Source organism: Geotrypetes seraphini, chromosome 2, assembly GCF_902459505.1.
Source record: "Geotrypetes seraphini chromosome 2, aGeoSer1.1, whole genome shotgun sequence".
NCBI lineage: Eukaryota > Metazoa > Chordata > Amphibia > Gymnophiona > Dermophiidae > Geotrypetes > Geotrypetes seraphini.
Genome location: NC_047085.1, coordinates 253,285,278 through 253,306,680, shown reverse-complemented (window position 1 = coordinate 253,306,680; position 21,403 = coordinate 253,285,278). Strand labels below are relative to the sequence as shown.

Below are 21,403 nucleotides of genomic sequence, written 5' to 3'. Positions count from 1 at the left end.
TTCTTTCCAAAGACAAGCCAAAGGGGAGGGACGAGAACTTAACTCGCTCCCGCCCAGAGCGAAAGGAAAAAGGCTTCCACGTCCCATTACTGCATATCCTGCCGCTACAGTAACGCTGTTGTTTTTTTCCTTCTTCTGTTTTGCAACTACGTTAAGTTTCTTCAATCTGCCGTAACTGAAAAAAGCGCCGGCAGTCTGGGCCCACAGCGGAGCTAAATCCTTGGCGCTAGGGACTTTCATCGCACCCTAGGCCAGGAAGCTGAATGCTAACCGGCTGAGCCAGGCCGCCTTTACCCGATGCTTACTGGCTGCATTTCCCACCCAAGAACCTACGTCTGCACAGGCAATGCGGCAAAACCAGGCCGGAATCGGCCTATTCAGTTGACCTGGGCTGAACTATCAACCTCAAGATGCGTTTATGTTTTCGTTTAAAAAAACAACCAAAAAACCCACCCCAAAACCTTTTCTAAATAAAGACCTTCGAGCAGTTAAAAATATTTAAAATATCCTAGCGAAATCATTTGTTAAGACGATACCAACCAATATAATTATAACATCAAGTCAAACAGCCTGTTCTCGGGTCAGAAGACAAAAGACTCCCTAAAACGCACCCCGAGAAAAAAAAGCAAGCTTCTTGACTAGTTAATTCCATCCAGAATTTGTGGGAGTTGATAGTGGGAGGCCCCAAAGACCGACCCGACACACACTGAGGTACAAAGAAACGTAAATATGAGCATTTGATGTTATGACGTACATAATACCGTAGGAACGGTGAAAAGTTCATTTACATTCAATTCGCCGAGTCTTACATGTTATATACATATACATGACACTTAAAATGGCTCCCCGTCCCTAAGCACAGCTTCAAGTGCATAGCTCACCTTTATGACCTTGGTACAGTACATAAAATATCCGGAGCTTCACATTTCCAATTTTTGGAGCAAAGGTGTCTAGGTCCGGCCTATCATTACTTTCTAAGAAATCTCCCGGAAAGGCGAATAGATGCAGATGGAGTTATTGCAGCACCAGGATGAAGCTGGCTATGCTAGCCCTCCCTCCACCTGGTACCTAGCTGGCCAGGGGCAGGTACCAAATGCTCATCATCTTCTACTTCAGCTTCAACTTTTCTTGGACTCAGTGCCACCAAGCATCCTAAACTGTTGCTGCATAGCTGCTGCATTATTGCTTTAATGAACAGATTGTGGCCTGAGTAGGGCAAAGGAATGTTTTTGCTAGTGACCTCTCTATATAAAACTTTTATTCTACTGTCATTACTATTACTTTGTGAATAACCTGTATTTTTGTCTACCAGTAATGTTATGGCAATACATGTAAAAATGATAAAGCCAATAAAGTTAGCAGAATTAAGATTAGCCAGGAAATGCACATACAGATGGAGGGGGGGGGGGATAGTTGCCTGTATTTATGTTGCTGAGGATCCAACACCAAACCTTCTTGCAGGTAAATATGTGAACTGCAGAAATTGTTCAGACTACTAAGGCCATTTCAAGTCAGAAGGCCAAATTAAATGCAAAGTTTTTCAGCTAATGTGTACTGCTTCTTGAAAGGAAAAAGCTGAATGGTGCCATGCAAGCTGAAGTAGGTAAGTCATCTAAAATAAATCCTCATTTCTTTGTCCTAACATTCTAGGACAAGAAGGCATGGTGTGATCTCTAAGGAAGCAAACATCAGAAAATATTTCATCACAGAAATGGGTGGACAAGTGGATGCATATAATTACCTTCCACGGTAGTAGAAGGGAAAGAAAATCAGGATAGAAGTTAAAAACAGTGCTGATGGCGACCCACCTTGCAGTTTTCCATGCCCTTCGAAGAGGGACACCAGCATATTATCCATGGTAAGGTTCTGGCAAACAATGCTGCTGATTGATGGCAGCCTGAACGCCAAATTTTGGGTGGCTGAATTAGCAAAATAGGACCAACTGGCTACAGCAGAAGGAGATTCTCCCCAGTGCCATCATCAGAAGCACCTACTGACTGCCCAGGCACGATTCAACTTCAGGAAAGCAGAGGGGAACCTTAGCTAAGGAGAAAGAGTTGGTGAACTTGGAAAAATCAAACACTGGAGGCCTGGAAGTCTGCATCTAGCTTTAGTTGCTCTGTTTCAATTTCTGCTTCCTATTCTGTGACTGACAACTTCATTACTCCTAACTCAATAGAGTGCTAGAAAAAAATTACACAAAAGGAGATCAAACAAAGTGTATCTGCTGGTGAGGAGGTATGAACAGGCACCACACCTATCTCCTACTGGGCTTATTCTTAGCAATTCAGATGTGCTTTCTTTGTCTTTGCTATATGCTCTCTGTAAAACCTATAGCCTGAACCATATAGTTTTCTGTAATGGTTGCTAAATGTGAAACTGACTGAATGAACTATAGTACATAGTTTGGTACTAGTTGCTGTGTATACTGCCACCTAGTGATAAAATATAGCAATGTCTGTTCACTTAGGACAATAGTGCCTTATGTTTAAGCTATACCAATACATCCTTTGAAATCTGTTGAGTGACATCTAATGGCTAAATAGCACAGTTACTTACCGTAACAGGTGTTATCCAGGGACAGCAGGCAGATATTCTTGACTGATGGGTGACGGCACCGACGGAGCCCCGGTACGGACAATTTTAGAGTGATTGCACTCTAAGAACTTGGAAAGTTCTAGCAGGCCGCACCGCGCATGCGCGAGTGCCTTCCCGCCCAACAGAGGCGCGCGGTCCCCAGTTAGGATAAGCCAGCTAAGAAGCCAACCCGGGGAGGTGGGTGGGACGCAAGAATATCTGCCTGCTGTCCCTGGATAACACCTGTTACGGTAAGTAACTGTGCTTTATCCCAGGACAAGCAGGCAGCATATTCTTGACTGATGGGTGACCTCCAAGCTAACAAAAAGAGGGATGGAGGGAAGGTTGGCCATTAGGAAAACAAATTTTGCAAAACAGATTGGCCGAAGTGTCCATCCCGTCTGGAGAATGCATCCAGACAATAGTGAGATGTAAAAGTGTGAACTGAGGACCATGTAGCAGCCTTGCAGATTTCCTCAATAGGCGTGGAACGGAGGATAGCCACAGATGCTGCCATAGCTCTAACTTTATGGGCCGTGACAGAACCTTCCAGTGTCAGTCCGGACTGAGCATAACAAAATGAAATGCACGCTGCAAGCCAATTTGACAATGTACGTTTAGTAACAGGACGTCCTAATTTATTCAGATCAAAGGACAGAAAGAGTTGGGGAGATGATCTGTGGGGCTTAGTACGGTCTAAATAGTAAGCTAGAGCCCGCTTACAGTCCAAAGTATGCAGAGCCTGTTCTCCAGAATGCGAGTGAGGTTTCGGAAAGAAGACAGGCAGAACAATGGATTGGTTGAGATACCAAGTTTACCAAGTTTATTAGGATTTTATATACCGCCTATCAAGGTTATCTAAGCGGTTTTTACAATCAGGTACTCAAGCATTTTTCCCTATCTGTCCCGGTGGGCTCACAATCTATTTAACGTACCTGGGGCTACGGAGGACTGAGTGACTTGCCCAGGGTCACAAGGAACAGAGCGGGGTTTGAACCCACAACCCCAGGGTGCTGAGGCTGTAGATCCAACCACTGCGCCACACACTCCTCCGGAATTCAGAGACAACCTTAGGGAGAAACTTTGGATGTGTAAGTAGAACCACCTTGTCATGATGGAAGACTGTAAAAGGTGGATCCGCAACTAGTGCATGTAGCTCACTGACCCTCCTGGCAGAGGTAAGAGCAATAAGGAAAAGTATCTTCCAAGTGAGAAACTTGAAAGAAGCGGTAGCCAAAGGTTCAAATGGAGGCTTCATTAAGGCGGAAAGAACTACATTGAGATCCCAGATAACAGGAGGGGCTTTAAGAGGTGGTTTCACATTAAAAAGACCCCGCATGAACCTGGACACCAAGGGATGAGCTGAGAGGAGTTTTCCATGAACTGGCTCATGAAAAGCAGCAATAGCACTGAGGTGGACTCTGATTGAAGTAGACTTGAGGCCAGAGTCAGACAAAGAAAGAAGATAATCCAACAAGGTCTCCACTGCAAGGGAAGTGGGATCATGATGATGAAGAAGACACCAGGAAGAAAAACGTGTCCACTTCTGATGGTAACATTGTAGAGTGGCCGGTTTCCTGGAGGCGTCCAGAATGGAACGAACGAACGGGCTGAGACAAAAGAGTATCATGAGAAGTCAGCCCGAGAGAAACCAAGCTGTCAGGTGCAGAGACTGAAGGTTGGGATGCAGAAGGGTCTCCTGATGTTGCGTAAGCAGCGAAGGAAACAGTGGAAGAAGAAAAGGCTCCCTGGAACTGAGTTGAAGTAGAAGGGAGAACCAATGTTGTCTGGGCCACCGTGGAGCAATCAGAATCATGGTGGCTCGTTCCCTCTTGAGCTTGAACAAGGTTCTTAACATCAGAGGTAGAGGAGGGAAAGCGTATAGGAACAGATTGGACCAATCGAGGAGAAATGCATCCGCTGCCAGACGGTGAGGAGAGTAGAGTCTGGAGCAGAATAGGGGCAGCTGGTGATTGTGAGGAGCTGCAAAGAGGTCTATCTGAGGAGTGCCCCACTGAGCGAAGATGGACTGCAGAGTTAAAGGATCAAGTGTCCACTCGTGAGGCTGGAGAATTCTGCTGAGCTTGTCCGCCAAGGAATTCTGTTCTCCCTGAATGTAGATAGCTTTCAGGAATAGATGGTGATCTGTGGCCCAAGCCCAAATCTTCTGGGCTTCTTGGCACAAGAGGCGAGAGCCTGTCCCACCCTGCTTGTTGATGTAGTACATCGCAACTTGATTGTCTGTGCACAGCAGGAGGACTTGAGGAAAGAGAAGATGTTGGAAGGCCTTGAGGGCATAAAACATTGCTCTGAGTTCCAGGAAATTGATGTGATGCTTCATTTCCTGAGCTGTCCAAAGTCCTTGAGTTTGGAACTCGTTCAAATGAGCCCCCAAGGCATAAGGGGAGGCGTCGGTGGTGATGACAAGTTGATGAGGAGGTAGATGGAACAGAAGACCTCTGGAGAGATTTGAGGATATCAACCACCATTGTAGAGACTGACGAAGAGATGATGTGACAGATATGTGACGTGAGCAAGGATCCATCGCTTGGGACCACTGGGTAGCTAGGGTCCATTGAGGAGTGCGCAGGTGAAGACGTGCAAGTGGTGTGACATGAACTGTGGAGGCCATGTGACCCAAGAGTATCATCATTTGTTTGGCAGAGATGGAACGTTGTGGAAGCACCTGCTGACATAGAGATTGAAGCGTTTGAAGACGGTTGGACGGCAGGAACGCTCTCATGAGGACTGTGTCCAAGACTGCTCCAATGAATTGAAGTCTCTGCGTGGGGATGAGATGAGATTTGGGTAGATTGATCTCGAACCCCAGCAAACGTAGAAATAGGATGGTCTGGTTGGTGGCCTGAAGTACTGTTTGAGATGAATTGGCCTTTATCAACCAATCGTCCAGGTAAGGAAACACCTGAAGGTGGTGGGAACGCAGAAAAGCAGCCACCACAATCAGACATTTGGTGAACACTCTTGGAGAGGAGGCAAGACCGAAGGGTAGTACCTTGTACTGGTAATGACACGATTGATCATGAAGCGTAGGTACTGTCTGGAGGCCAGATTGATCGGTATGTGAGTGTATGCTTCTTTGAGATCGAGGGAACATAGCCAGTCGCCTTGATTGAGAAGAGGGTAAAGAGTGGCTAAAGAGAGCATTCTGAATTTCTCTTTGACTAAGCATTTGTTGAGATCGCGAAGATCTAGGATGGGTCTGAGATCTCCTGTTTTTTTGGGGACTAGGAAATAAAGGGAGTAGAATCCCTGCCCCTTTTGATCTAGAGGAACTTCCTCTATGGCGTTCAGAAGGAGGAGGGATTGAACCTCCTGAAGAAGGAGTGAAACCTGAGGAGTGTTCGAAGCACACTCTCTTGGTAGACTTTTGGCAGGAAGTGTCTGAAAGTTGAGAGAGTAGCCGTGGCGGATGATGTTGAGGACCCACTGATCCGAGGTGATGGTTTCCCAACGGCTTATGAAAAGAGTAAGGCGTCCTCCTTTGGGCTGCGGACGGTGGGCAGCAGGAGGGAGACTGGCTATGTCCTGGAGAACCAAGTCAAAAGGGTTGAGTGGATTTTTGTGAAGGGGGAGGCTTCAATTGTTGTTGCTGCTGTGCTGGTCTAGCAGCTTGTCTCTGTTGTTGCCTTTGACGCCTGGGTTGTTGCGGGGCCTGTGGTAAAGGACGAGCCACAAATCTACGCTGGTAGGCCGACTGCTGGCGAAAAGGCCTGGTAGGTGGGGTCTTCTTTTTTGTTTTGAGAAGATATCCCACCTGGTCTCATGAGTTGAGAGCTTTTGTGTAGTGGAGTCCATGGATTCTCCAAACAGCTCATCCCCCAGGCAAGGTGCATTAGCCAGTCGATCCTGATGATTGACATCAAGTTCTGAAACTCTGAGCTAGGCCAGGCGACGCATGGCCACCGACATAGCCATGGCCCGAGAGGTCAGCTCAAAGGTGTCATAGATCGATCTGACCATGAACTTACGGAGTTGTAAGAGCGATGAAGAAGTTTGGCGAAAAGCAGATCTTTTACGGTCAGGGAGGTATTTTTCAAAAGATGACAAATTCTGAATGAGATGCTTAAGGTAGAACGAAAAATGAAAAGCATAGTTCCCAGATCTATTAGCTAGCATCGCATTCTGATATAACCGCTTGCCAAACTTATCCATGGCCTTACCTTCTCTGCCAGGAGGGACAGAGGCGTACACACTAGCCCCCGTGGATTTCTTTAAAGTAGATTCCACTAGTAAAGACTCATGGGGGAGTTGCGGTTTGTCAAAGCCAGGAATAGGTATGACCTTATACAAGGAGTCCAGTTTGCGAGGAGTTCCTGGAATGGTCAAAGGTGTCTCTAGATTTTTATAGAAAGTCTCTCGCAAAATATCATGGAGAGGCAATTTCAAGAATTCCCTTGGAGGCTGGTCAAAGTCCAGTGTATCGAGAAATGCCTTGGATTTTTGGATTCAGCCTCCAAGGGAATAGAGAGAGAGTCGCACATTTCTTTGAGAAAAGAGGTAAAAGAAGATGCATCAGGCTTAGAGGATGGATCTAATACAGAAGGGTCCTCGTCCCCTGACGAACACTCTCCCTCAGAGAGAAGCGGCTCCTCTGAATCACCCCACAGATCAGGGTCCCTCACCTGAAAACTACGGTCCCGAGACTCCGGTGTGGAGGGTTCTAGGTGTCGAGTTTTATGAGTCGACTTACCAGACCTCTGTGAAACGGTACCGGGAGATGTCATCGGGCGTGCCGGTGCCGAAGTTTGCACCGCCTGGTGTAATGACCTCGGTTCCGGAGCTAAAACTGGCATTGATACCGAGGAAGCTGTTTGTACCGGTACCGACAAAGTGGATGGCGATAAAAGAGGCTGTTCCACTGCCGGTACCGGTAGCTCAGACCGGACCGGGACTGGAAGGCTCGGTGTCAGAAGTTTTTCAAGTTTTATTAGGATTTTATATACCGCCTATCAAGGTTTTCTAAGCGGTTTTTACAATCAGGTACTCAAGCATTTTCCCTCTCTGTCCCGGTGGGCTCACAATCTATCTAACGTACCTGGGGCTATGGAGGATTAAGTGACTTGCCCAGGGTCACAAGGAGCAGCACGGGGTTTGAACCCACAACCCCAGGGTGCTGAGGCTGTAGATCCAACCATTGCACCACACACTCCTCCATAAGAGCAGGCAGGAGCTGCTGCAATTGCTCTTTAAGCTGAACTTGCAGGACGGCAGCAATTCGCTCATCCAGTGAAGGCACTGGTACCGCTTTTTTCTTCTGCGGTATCTTTGGTGCCGCTCTACACTCCGAAGAGGAACCCGAGGTCGAAGGGCTAACCTCAATCGGAGCGGAGCGCTTCTGTGGGCGCCTCGAGGTCGGCAGGATTGGGCTCGCTGCCACTGAGACCGGAGGGCGCTCCAGCGGGGAAGGCTTCTTAGCCGGCTTACCTGAGGAATGCGACGCCGGTGCGGTATCACGCGGTGTCGATGAAGTAGGTGCCGACTGCATCGGGGCCGAAGTCGGAGTCGGTACCGCCGAATCCGACATCTCGGTACCAAACAATAACCGCTGTTGAATTTGGCGGTTTTTAAGAGTTCTCTTTTTCAGAGTGGCACAGCGGGTGCAGGTGGACGCCTGATGGTCAGGACCGAGGCACTGTAAGCACCAGTTGTGCGGGTCGGTGAGAGAAATGGGCCTCGCGCTCTGCTGGCACTTCTTAAAACCGGGTTGGGGGGGCATGAACGTAAAAACGGCTTCTGCCAAATCGAAGGCCGAGGCCTCGATGGTGGCAGCAGGCCCCGCTGGGGTGAACCCGAAAAAATGAGAAAAAAAGAAAAGAAAATTCTTCTCTGTTTTTTTTTTTTTTTTAAAGAAAATAAGTAAAGAAGGGAAAAAATACTGAAAAAGTTTACGCGAGCGGGAAGGCGTTAGAGAAAAAATTTTCAACAGCCATTGAAAGTGCGTCTTCTTAGCTCCGCAGAAACTAAGAAACTGGGGACCGCGCGCCTCTGTCGGGCGGGAAGGCACTCGCGCGTGCGCGGTGCGGCCTGCTAGAACTTTCCAAGTTCTTAGAGTGCAATCACTCTAAAATTGTCCGTACCGGGGCTCCGTCGGTGCCGTCACCCATCAGTCAAGAATATGCTGCCTGCTTGTCCTGGGATAAACATCATCACAACTGTTTTTCTTTCCAAACTCATAGAATATATCTCACACACAAACAAAGCAAAGTGGGATCGGACAATGAACACTCCGAGGGGAAAAATTGTAAAAACAATCTTGTTTATTCCAAAACAAAAGAACGAACACCATCTCTTCTGAGAGACTGTTCCACACATCTACCAACCTTTCTGTAAAAAAGTATTTCCTCAGATTACTCCGGAGCCTATCATAAGAACATAAGAATAACCTTACTGGGTCAGACCAATGAGTCATCAAGCTCAGTAGCCTGTTCTCATGATGGTCAATCCAGATCACTAGTACTTTGCCAAAAACCCAAGGTGTAGTAATATTCCATGCTACCAATACAGAGCAAGAAGTGGCTTCCCCCATGTCTTTCTCAATAACAGACTATGGACTTTTCCTCCAGGAACTTGTCCAAACCTTTATTAAAACCAGATACGCTATCTGCTCTTACCACATCCTCTGGCAACGTGTTCCAGAGCTTAACTATTCTCAGTGGAAAAAAATTTCCTCCTATTGGTAAGTATTTCCCTGTAAGTTTATCAAGTGTCCCCTAGTCTTTGTAATTTTTGACAGAGTGAAAAATCGATCCACTTGTACCCCTTCTACTCCACTCAGGATTTTGTAGACTTCAATCATATCTCCCCTCAGCTGTCTCTTTTCCAAGCTGAAGAGCCCTAACCATTTTAGTTTTCCTCATACAAGAGGAGTTCCCTCCCCTTTACCATCTTGGTCGCTCTTCTTTGAACCTTTTCTAGTGCCATTATATCTTCCCTGAGATAAAGAGACCAGAATTGAACGCAATACTCCAGATAAGGTCACACCATGGAGCGATACAGGGGCATTATGACATTCTTAATCTTGTTAACCATCCCTTTTTTAATAATTCCCAGCATCCTGTTTGCTTTTTTTGGCCGCTGCCACACATTGGGCAGAAGGTTTCATTGTATTGTCCACAATGATACCCAGATCCTTTTCTTGGGCACTAATCCCCAAGGTGGACCCAAGCATCTGGTAACTGTGATTCAGGTTATTCTTCCCAATGTACATCACTTTGCATTTGTCCACATTAAATTTCATCTGCCATTTGGACGCCCAGTCTTATAATTTCCTAAAGTCCGCCTGCAATTTTTCACAATCCGCATGCGTTTCAACAACTTTAAACAGTTTAGTGTCATCTGCAAATTTAATCACCTCACTTGTCGTTCCAATTTCCAGATTATTTATAAATAAGTTAAATAGCACTGGTCCCAGTACAGACCCCTGTGGCACTCCACTGTTTACTCTCCTCCATTGAGAAAAATTACCATTTAACCCTACCCTCTGTTTTCTATCTGATAACCAATTCCTAATCCATAACTGAACTTTGCCACCTATCCCATGACATTTCAATTTTCTCAGGAGCCTCTCGTGAGGAACTTTATCAAAAGCTTTCTGAAAATCTAGATACACTATATCAACCAGCTTACCTTTATCCACATGTTTATCCACACCTTCAAAGAAGTCAAGCAAATTTGTGAGGTAAGATCTTCCTCGGCTGAACCCTTGCTGACTCCGTCTCATTAAATCATGTTTGTCTACGTGTTCCACAATTTTATTTATTATAATCATTCTACCATTTTGCCTGGCACCGAAGTGAGGCTTACCGGTTTGTAATTTCCAAGATCTCCCCTGGAGCTCTTTTTAAAAATCAGCGTAACATTGGCCACCCTCCAATCTTCAGGTACTACAGACAATTTTAGCGACAGCTTACATTTCATTAACAGCAGGTCAGCAATTTCATGTTTGAGTTCTTTTAGTACCGTGGGATGTATACCATCCGGTCCTGACAGTTTATCACTTTTTAACTTGTCGATTTGACTCAGTACATCTTCCAGATTCACCGAGATTTCTTCGAGTTCCTCCGCATCATTTCTGGTTCAGGTAGATCTCTTACATCTTCTTCCATAAAGACCGAAGCAAAGAATTCATTCAGTCTTTCCGCTATGGCCTTATCCTCCCCCTGAGCGCCCCTTTCACTCCTTGATCATCCAACGGTCCCACAGATTCCCTCACAGGTTTTCTGCTTCTGGTGTACCTAAAAAAATTGCTATGAGTTTTTGCCTCTTGCAAGTTTCTCTTCATATTCTTTCTTAGCTGTCTTTATCAATACTTTGCATCTAACTTGCCAGTGCTTGTGTTTCTTCTTATTTTCTTCATTCAGATCCTTTTTCCATTCTTTAAAGGATTTTTTTTGGCTCTAATAGCCTCTTACACTTCACCTTTTAACCATGCCGGCTCTCGTTTCCTCTTCTTTCCACCTTTGCTGATACGTGGAATACATCTGGTCTGAACTTCCACAATGGTATTTTTAAATAACATTCACACCTGGTTTACAGTCCTAACCTTTGCAACTGATCCTTTTAGCTTCTTTTTAACCATTTTCCTCATTTTATCATAGTCACCCTTTTGAAAATTAAACATCCCTACAGTAGATTTCTTTTGCGACATTGCTCCTGGTATCAGCTCAAATTTGATCACGTTATGATCACCGTTTCCCAGCGGACCCAACACAGTTAACTCCCGTACTGTGTCTTGCATTCCACTAAGGACCAAATCTAAAATAACACCCCCTCTTGTCGGTTTCTGGACCAGTTGCTCCAAGAAGCAGTCATTTATGACATCTAGGAATTTTATCTCCCTAGCACTCCCTGATGTAACATTTAACCAGTCAATGTTGGGGTAATTGAAATCACCATTTACCTCAAAATGTGCCCTAAATCGAACATTCAAGGGTCTTATGGGACACTGCAAGGCTACCCACACATCACACATACACCCACAGTCTGAAAAAAAAAGAAGACACAGAGAAAAAGCCTCAGTTAAGCTTCATATGGCTAAAAAAAACTCCACTTAATGTGTCTTCACTATATCAAAAAACAGTGGTGAAAAAATGAGGCACAATAGCAGCCTTCCAAAAACACCTCATATCCAGCATGCCATAATCTCACATATAAACATTGCGTGAAAAAAGATTGTAGTCCAGAGGCACAGTCAGAAATATTGCAATTTGAGCAAGGAAAAAAGAAAAACTTAGCTGTCCATGAAGTCCCAGCTGTTTCCAATCAGGCTTACTCCCAAGCCTCACTACCCAGGCCTCATGGGTAAACAGCCCACCCAACGGGGAAATCTCTGTTTCGCTCTTGCTGCGTCAGGGGTGAAAAACTTCCTGCATCAAAGGCAATCCTTCACAGATTTCACAATCAATGTGATGCTGGCGGCTCCGCCTTTAGTAATTGAAATCACCCATTATTATAGTGTTGCCCATAATCTCTGAAAACATTTCTTTATCTGTCTGCTCATTTTGTCCCGGGGGATGGTAGTATAACTCAACCTTTATATTCCTTCTCTTCACACATGGAATTTCTATCCATAAGGAATCCACACTGCTATCTATGTCATGCAGAATGTTTATTTTATTTGATTCAATTCTCTCTCTAACATATAGCGCAAACCCCCCCCCCCCTCTAATTTGATCTACTCTATCCTTGTGATAGAGTATCCTTGGGTACAAATGTACCCAAGTAACACAGTGTCCCACTGATTGTCTTCCTTCCACTAGGACTCTGAGATGCCTATTATATCTATCTCATCATTCCCTATATACTCTAAATTCTCCTATTTTATTTTTTTAGGCTTAAAATTGTGTTTTTTCCCTGCAACTACAGTCTGCTGAAAAGATGGAAAATTTGAGTCTTTTACTCTGCCTTCCTTTTATACTCTCCTGGCTTTCTTTCACCATTATTGGAACCTCTCTACTGGGACTCCCTAAATATCCTGTTTCAATAGTATCCTCCAAGGATACCTCACACCGAACCATCTGCTCCCGGGCGACTGTCGGCTTTCACCCGCATCTCAGTTTAAAAGCTGCTCTATCTCCTTTTTAAAAGTTAGCGCCAGCAGCCTGGTTCCATCACGGTTAAGATGGAGTCCGTCCTTTCAAAACAAGCTCCCTCTCATTGCAGAGTTTCCTTGACTCATGCACATTTATATTATGCAGGCATCTCCCCTCTCCCGCAGACTGTATGAAACGTGGTCCTTATCTACCATCATTTCTTCACTATTTCTTTTCTGTTTTAGGGACTGATAGGGTCCTATCTGGACTCTACTGGATTTCTGACTTTGGATTTCATTTATCCATAGCTAGGAATCCTCTGTCAAAATCTCATGTATTCAAAAACGTTTCCTAATGTTGCTTCAAAGTCTACCTCCTTTTAGACTCATAGCATGATCTCTTGTTCTAAAACATTCTTTCCTGTGAAAAAGATTTTCTTCTACTGCCTTATTGAAACCGAGGTATTTAAATATTTGTCATATCCCCCTTCTTTTTTTCAGTTTTAACTTCAGTTGGTCAGAAGATGCTCTTGGGAAGGACAGATGAAGGGCACAAAAGTAAGAATTAGTAGAGAGGAACATGCTAAGTATTCTTTTCAACACGGTGTGTCATTTCTAATGTCATACATCTCTCTTTATAGGAGTGTGTCTGTATACAACTAAAAGCCAATTCTGCTGGAAGAAACCAAGAGGTTGAATGTGTATCCCTGCTCTCTCTCCTCTAAAGAGGAGTTACTCATTCAGGACTACAAAATTACAGAGTTCCAGGAGGGAAATGTTTTGGCCAATCCCAATTCTGAACTTTGGAATATAATCCCTGATTCTATCCATTTGAAATCAATACTGTAGTTCCCATAATATACCGGGAAGGAGTTGACAAAAGCTTTTTTTTCTAACTATTGGACATACAGGACCCCTTTACAAAGCCACAGTAGCAATTCTGACGTAGCAAATGCGACACAGTCCATTCAGTTCCTATGGGCTGCATCTAATTTGTGGTGCCAATTCTCGCTACCACAGCTTTGTTAAAGGGGTCCACAGTGAGCATTTCAGCTGGTTTTGCTTTTCTTTCCAACACAACAGAACATGTGTCTGGGAGCAAAATAACTGAAAATTTAATGAACCAGGACCAAATTTAGCATGGAGGGAAAAATCAGGAAAAAGACAAAATGAGTTTGAAAATGGCCCATTAGACCAGATGTTCCAGAAAAATGAAATACCCCAAACTGGCACAGTGGATTTCTTTGGGAGAGGTACTTAGAACAGCTGTATCATAGAAACACAGCAGTTGGAGAATTTCTCCTTGCAAATTGCTCACCCCCAAGACACAGATACACATTGCACCCCCAAGACACAGATACACATTGGCATGCAAAAATACTTGTATATACAGAGGTGTTAGAAATAATTCCATGAAATATGCATACGTCATCCCATAGCCACACCTCAGTTCTTGTTGGCCTGGCTATTGATGTTGATGTGTATCATTTTCTTTGTTATAAATTCTACAACCCTAGTAACTAACACAGTGGTCTTCACTAACTTTTTTAAGCTGGGGGCCACTGGATTCTAACAAGCTGAAGGACAGCTGGCAGATATCTTCTCATGTAGAGCCATGACACTGCTAACCAGTGTGTGTCAATGACATCCATTCCTACCAGCCCACCTTCAGATTTCATTGGAGGAAATATCCTTAAAGTTGTGACAATTTCCAAATGCATTCTTTTTCCTTTTGCAAAATGCCTCGGCCTTTAAGCATGCTGCTCCCTCCCCTTCCACCAATACCTTTTCCCCTTTCTGTCATGAGCCTGGGTAGAGAGGCAACCCCCCATCCCAAAAAGAAATGGGGGCCCATACCAAAGGTCTTAGAGCCACCACTGGCTCTGGGTCTAGCGCTGCTCAGAAATTATAAATAACATTGAACAGAATAGCTTTCTTGATGGTTGCTGTGAACAGTGATATCTAGTGACTGATCCATGCAGTTGGAGTCTGCTACTGGTTACTATAGACACATAGAGCTGGTGAAGCATAGCAATATACTTGGTTCCCAGGGAGAGAGGCACCCTGTGGTTAAACTGAAAAATTTGAAATCTGTTGACAGTGACTTCTAATTGCTAGATGAATTATCACATTCTGCTTCATTTTATTATTTTCTTTACCCCACCAGACGTTTTGGGTACTGCATTCTAACTATCCCCTCTCCTCCAGATCAGGGGTGCACATAGGTATAACCTCACAAGCATATACATAAAAATAGCCATGCTGAGTCAGACCAATGGTCCCAATCCAGGTCACAGGTGTTACAAAGAATTTCCTGAACCAAGCTTTGCATGCTTTTCCCATTTGTTAAAAGCATAAATTGCACATGGATACACCCCACCCCCCAACAAACAAATCCACACACACTACAGCAATCTATACTTTTTTTAAACTATATCAAAAATTCAGCAATTACGGTATGTCCTAACTATATCTACAGCTGGGAAAAGGAATACAAAACTTTACAGTGCAATCTTTGAAAACTGTTAACACTGTCTTTAGAGGGAGGAGCTTGGCAGCTTGACTCAGACAAGCATGAACAGAGACTATTTTGCTGGAAAATAACTGGATTTTTTCATCTGATCTACCAACAAATAATGTCCTTTCTTTTCTTTCATGGCTGAGAACAAGAATTCTAAATCAGGCCAGCAATAATGTTTCTTCTGGACTAAAAAGGCAGAAAACAGCACCTCTGACCCCTGACAAAATGGCTGAAAAGGACAAATCGAAAATACAAGATCCAATCCTTGAGGAGATTTAATTACTTAAGGACATGATTAAAACACAGAGTTTACCAGAGATATGCAAAAAGAGCTGGAAAGACTGCAACAGCTAAATATTTGAACACAAAATTGAAGATCTGGAACAGAAAACTATCAACTTGGAATCCAGGATGCTGCTTTGTAAGAAAAATGAAACTGAAATTTAAAAAACTGCAACTGGACCTGGAAGATCTTTCAAATAGGAACAGAAGTAACATCAGAATCCTGTGTTTTGCCATAATTATCTGAAGGAAATAATGATTGTATTTCTAACTGCATGGCTACTAACATTTCTGGTTCTTTCCTTTGATTCTGAACTGGAAATAGAGAGGGCACACAAAGTTCCCTCTAGGCTGCTCACAGGAAATAAACATTCAAGACCTGTGGTGGCAAAAATTCTGTGATACCAGCATGCTTTAAGGATTTTAACAGTGGCTAAAAACAAAAAGCAATTGCTGTTTCAAGGTAAGAAGATATTGATTGCACCTGATCTTGCTAAAACAACTGCCTTAAAGCAGAAATCTTTTCCAAATATGAGATCTGACCTTAAAGACATGGGTGCAAAATTTGTATTATTATATCCAGCTAGAATGCTTGTCGCTTATAATAACAAAACTACTTCATACGTAGATCCTGAAAAACTACAAGATTTCATAGATAAGCACAAGATGTAGTGTTCTTGATATTCATCAACTTATGTGCACAACAGAACAGCGGGTCTTGGGTGTGATTGTATGTGATGATCTTAAGGCCATCCATCGAGACGTTTTTCACTACTTGTGAATGCTATATGAAGTTCCACAGTTTTGGCAATATAGGATAACCCACTTCCTGAAGAAGCTCTTTTAAAACCTGAAGAGCGAAATGGGGATGTTCCATCACGCCTATCAAGCTGGGCAGTAAAAATCCCAAGCTAAGTACAATTCACACTAGGTTGAGGGTTCCTATAATGGATATACATGAATATAAATGTATGGTACATAGATGAACAAAGAATAATAAAAAGTATCAAACTTTAAAAATAATAATAAAAAGGGGGGTTTGACCAGTGATAGCCCGCATACAGCTAACTTGCTAAGACAAGTTCTAATAACAAGTAGCTGCGGGCGCTTGAGGTCTTTTTCTCCCTCGACGAAAACACCTAGCAATGAACTAAAATAAAACAAAAGTGCAAAGCAGAGTAGCATTGATCAGTAGGGTTAATGATCTTAAGGTGGTCAAACAGGTTGAAAAGGTGATGGCGAAAGCTAGAAGGATGTTAGGGTGCCTAGGGATAATTATGGCTGGTAGGAAAAAGAAGGTATTGATGCCCCTGTATAAGACTTTGGTGAGACCTCATTTAGAATATTGTGTACAATTCTGGAGGCCACACCTTCAAAAAGATATAAGCAGGATGGAGTCTTTTCAGAGGAAGGCTACTAAAATGGTGCATGGTATTCATTATAAGGCATCTGGGGACAGACAGAAAGATCTCAATCTGTATACTTTGGAGGAAAGGATGGAGAGGGAAATATGATAAGAGACGTTTAAATACCTATGTGATGTAAATGCGCATGGGTGGAGTCTCATTTGAAAGGAAGCTCTGGAATGAGAGGGCATAGCATGGAGTTAAGAGGTGATAGGCTCTGGAGTAATCTAAGCAAATATTTTTTACAGAAAGGGTGGTAGATGTGTGGAACAGTCTCCTGGAAAAGGTGGTGGAGACAGAGACTATGTATGAATTCAATAAAGCCTGGGATAGGCACATGGGATCTCTTAGAGAGAGGAAGAGATAAAGATTACTGTGGATGGGCCATTTGGCCTTTATCTGCTATCATGTTTCTATGAATCTTCTGTGAGCTGCGAGACAGTAGCTTTCACTTTCTCACCAAAACGACTATCTGTCATGAAGATCTACTCTAAAAGTCCGAGGCTTTGAGCCAGGTTGTACGACGAGCTCATGTCATAGGCTTCATAGTTTGATTAAATGGTAAGTGGACTCTTGTAATGCCATGTGGAGATTTGGAATTTCCTCAGGAGAGGAAGTGTCTAATTGTTGCAAAATGGAGTATTGAAAATATAAAATTTGCAATTGATAGGCCATGATTTTTGATGTTAGCATGAAGCCCTGATAGACTTTGCAACCGATCGAGTCCAAGAAACGATGATCTTTACTAGAGGTTAATTGTATTGAGACTTTGAGGATTTAGATTTATGAATAGCTAACTCAGATACCATGGAGTAATGTGGTTGTTCTAAATCATGTCCATGTGCCTTTTCAACCCTGTATTTAGGGTGCGTGAAATAAGTGGAAACCGATTGGGACTTCTGCCAGTTAGCAAGCTGAAAATCTTGGAGTATCTGATGCACTGAAAGTGCAATAAATCCTTTTGAAGGAGTTTAGCAGGATTTAAGGACTGCTTGAAAAGACCTTCTTATCTGTTGGCTTATCTCTGGTTGAGACTTAGAAAAATAGAAATCTTCTTCAGGAACTTGGGATAAGAATATTCTTCAGGTTGGTCTGGCTGCAGTGATGGCTATAGGTGGGAAGTAGGATCTGTATAACAGAGTAGATTGAGGGTGATCATGCCATTCATAGACAGGAGATGTTTGCCTATGGATACCAAACAATATACGGTGGATTTGAGAAAGGTTCTGGGCACAAAAGATCCAGCAAAGGACACTGCTCAATGCAATCAGAGCACTGTTAAATTTCCACTGAGGTAGAAGGAGAGGGAGGGGGTTGGTGTAGAAGTGCAGTGGAGAAACTGCTGGTAGTAACTGAGGCATATAAAACTTCTTAGGGGGTATGAGATCCTCAGAAATTTGGGCTGGAGAAACTGGCCTTTTTGTCCTATGGCTTAGAAGAATTCAAAAGGTTACCTGCAGAATCCCGTTTTGTGGCAAGAGAGGACTGCGAAACAGAAGCAGTGTCTGCGGGAGGCCTCCCTGACTTTTCCTTTGGACATGAAGCAGCCATGGGATGTTTCTGTGAGCCTCTCACTGCCTTCATGGAAGTCGGTGGAAGAGGGAAGTATGAGTTTAGCAATCAATAAGAAGCTAGAAATGATAGTATTGTATAGAATGGAACATATTGAGTATAAGAATTTTAGTCCAATTAGAGCGGAGAATGTAATAATGTCACAGGAAATATATATATTGTCCCTTAAACATGATTAAGAAAATAGCATTTATTACTATATCCATCTCCGACATAGTACCACATATTTACTACTCATTAAAGTCCTCATTTTCTTACCTATAACATTCTGTCCCACCAACTAGCCTGAACTTTTCTCTGGACAAGATGGCGGCAATGTTTTTTTCAGTTCTTATATATCTCAAAAAAACATTGCCGTCATTTTGTCCAGAGAAAAGTTCAGGCTAGTTGGTGGGACAGAATGTTATAGGTAAGAAAATGAGGACTTTAATGAGTAGTAAATATGTGGTACTATGTCGGAGATGGATATAGTAATAAATGCTATTTTCTTAATCATGTTTAGGGGACAGTCTTGATACAGCCTGCGGAGTGAAACATGTTGGCAAAAGTCCCCAGCCAACTGAACTTCAACTTATTGAGATAAGTGCTTAAGATTTGACTAGAAACTTAAAGTATTGAAATAATATAAAAATTATAAGAATATTTATATTAATTATATGAAAGATATGTAAAAATGATCTATGATGAATGCAGGAGTATTTCTAAAAAACTGATGAAGGGTTACTGTGTTAAAACGCTAATGATCCTGAAGCAGCATAAAAGTGAATATTGAAATCAATTGAGTTATGAATAATTGCATGATTTTGTGAGATAAGCGTTCGACTATTAGTGCAATTAAAAATTATAATGCATAATAACAGACAAATTATAATAGAACAGGTGTTATTCAGGGACAGCAGGCAGCTATTCTCACATATGGGTGACGTCATCAGCGGAGCCCGGATGCGGAAGCTCACAAGCAGACTTGCTTGAAGAAACTCAAAGTTTTGAGTCGACCGCACTGTGCATGCGCGAGTGCCTTCTCGCCAGGGCTGTGGAGTCGGTAGATAAATGTTCCGACTCCGACTCCTCAGTTTTTTGTACTTCAGACTCCGACTCCAGGTACCCGAAATTTCCTCCGACTCCGACTCCACAGCACTGGTTAATTTTCAGATCGTTAAAATGGAATGTCAAGTTGAGAGAAATGAGCATTTTTGACACCACTTTCTTTTTGCTTTTAATCAAGGTTCTAAGGCCGCAGAAGCTGCTCGCAACATTTGTGCTGTGTATATAGTGGGTGCTATAGCTGAAAGAATCGCTCGTGATTGGTATGCCAAGTTCAAAAATGGAGTCGGTAGATAAATGTTCCGACTCCGACTCCTCAGTTTTTTGTACTTCTGAATCCGACTCCGACTCCAGGTACCCGAAATTTCCTCCGACTCCGACTCCACAGCCCTGCTTCCTGCCCAGCACAGGGCGCATCTCAGTTCAGATAGCTAGCAGAGAAGCCAACCAGGGGAGGTGGGTGGGTTGTGAGAATAGCTGCCTGCTGTCCCTGGATAACACCTGTTACGGTAAGAAACTGTGCTTTATCCAAGGACAAGCAGACAGCCTATTCTTACATATGGGTGACCTCCAAGCTAACCAAAATGGGATGGTGGGAATGTTGGCAATTTAAGAGAATAAATTTTGTAATACTGTTTGGCCAAATTGTCCATCCCGTCTGGAGAAAGTATCCAGACAATAGTGAGAAGTGAAAGTATGAACCAAGGACCAAGTAGCAGCCTTGACAAATTTCCTCAATAGGTGTAGATCTGAGGAAAGCTACTGAAGCTGCCATTGCTCTAACTTTATGGGCTGTGACTCTGCTGTGTAGGGGTAATCCAGCCTGGGCATAGCAGAATGAGATACAAGCAGCCATCCAGTTGGAGATGGTACGCTTAGAGATAGGATGTCCCAACTTATTTGGATCAAAGGAGACAAAAAGTTGAAGAGCAGTTCTGTGTGGTTTGGTGCGTTCCAAATAGAAGGCCAAAGCACGTTTACAGTCCAGAGTGTGAAGAGCTACTTCTCCAGGATGAGAATGAGGCTTCGGAAAAAACACTGGAAGAACAATAGATTGATTGAGATGAAATTCCAATACCACTTTAGGGAGGAATTTTGGATGAGTATGTAGGACCACTTTGTCATGATGAAACACCGTGAAAGGTGGATCAGCAACTAAAGCTTGCAGCTCACTGACTCGAGCAGAAGTGAGGGCAATGAGAAACACCATTTTCCAAGTGAGATACTTCAGATGAGCCTTGTCAATTGGTTCAAATGGAGGCTTCATCAGTTGAGCAAGGACAACATTGAGGTCCCAAACTACAGGAGGCGGTTTGAGAGGAGATTTGACATTAAAAAGTCCTTTCATGAATCTGGAAACCACTGGATGAGCAGAGAGGGGTTTCCCTTCAATAGGCTGATGGAAAGCTGCAATTGCACTGAGATGGACTCGGACCGATGTAGACTTGAGGCCAGAATTGGATAAGTGCAAAAGGTAATCCAAAACAGAAGATAAGGAGGAATGCTGAGGCTCCTTATCATGAGAAAAACACCATGTAGAAAATCTAGTCCATTTTTGGTGATAGCATTGTCTAGTGGTAGGCTTCCTAGAAGCCTCTAAAACGTCTCTTACAGATTAAGAAAACTCTTACCAAGAATTTTTCAGCACAACTCAATAGATGATTATGATACGGTTATTTTATAAAACCACCTTGCGTGGTGAGATTCTTACCTATTCTTAGGTCCACGGAACTCCCACAGGGATGGACCTGGCATTCCTATCCTGAGGCCGACCTAATTTCCAGTCCAAGTCCGGTGCTGCGCTGAGCTCCCGATGAATCAGCAGCAAGGCACACAGTCTGTGTGCCTATGTGCTGAGCTCACTGCCTACGTGACAGAGACTGTTGCTGCTGATTTGTCGGGAGGTGTCATGTGCCGGCTAGAGTGGGAGGACAGGCTGCATAATACTAG

At 43.5% G+C, this 21,403-nt stretch overlaps 1 long non-coding RNA gene across 1 annotated transcript; it reads left to right on the top strand.

Annotated features, from left to right (window-relative positions):
* The first annotated feature begins 43 nt into the window (after nt 1–43).
* Nucleotides 44–15,604, top strand: LOC117353452. The gene is made up of 4 exons (XR_004537945.1): nt 44–711; nt 1,651–1,858; nt 13,130–13,186; nt 13,270–15,604. It is a non-coding gene; the product is annotated as an uncharacterized LOC117353452 (long non-coding RNA).
* Nucleotides 15,605–21,403: the final 5,799 nt, after the last annotated feature.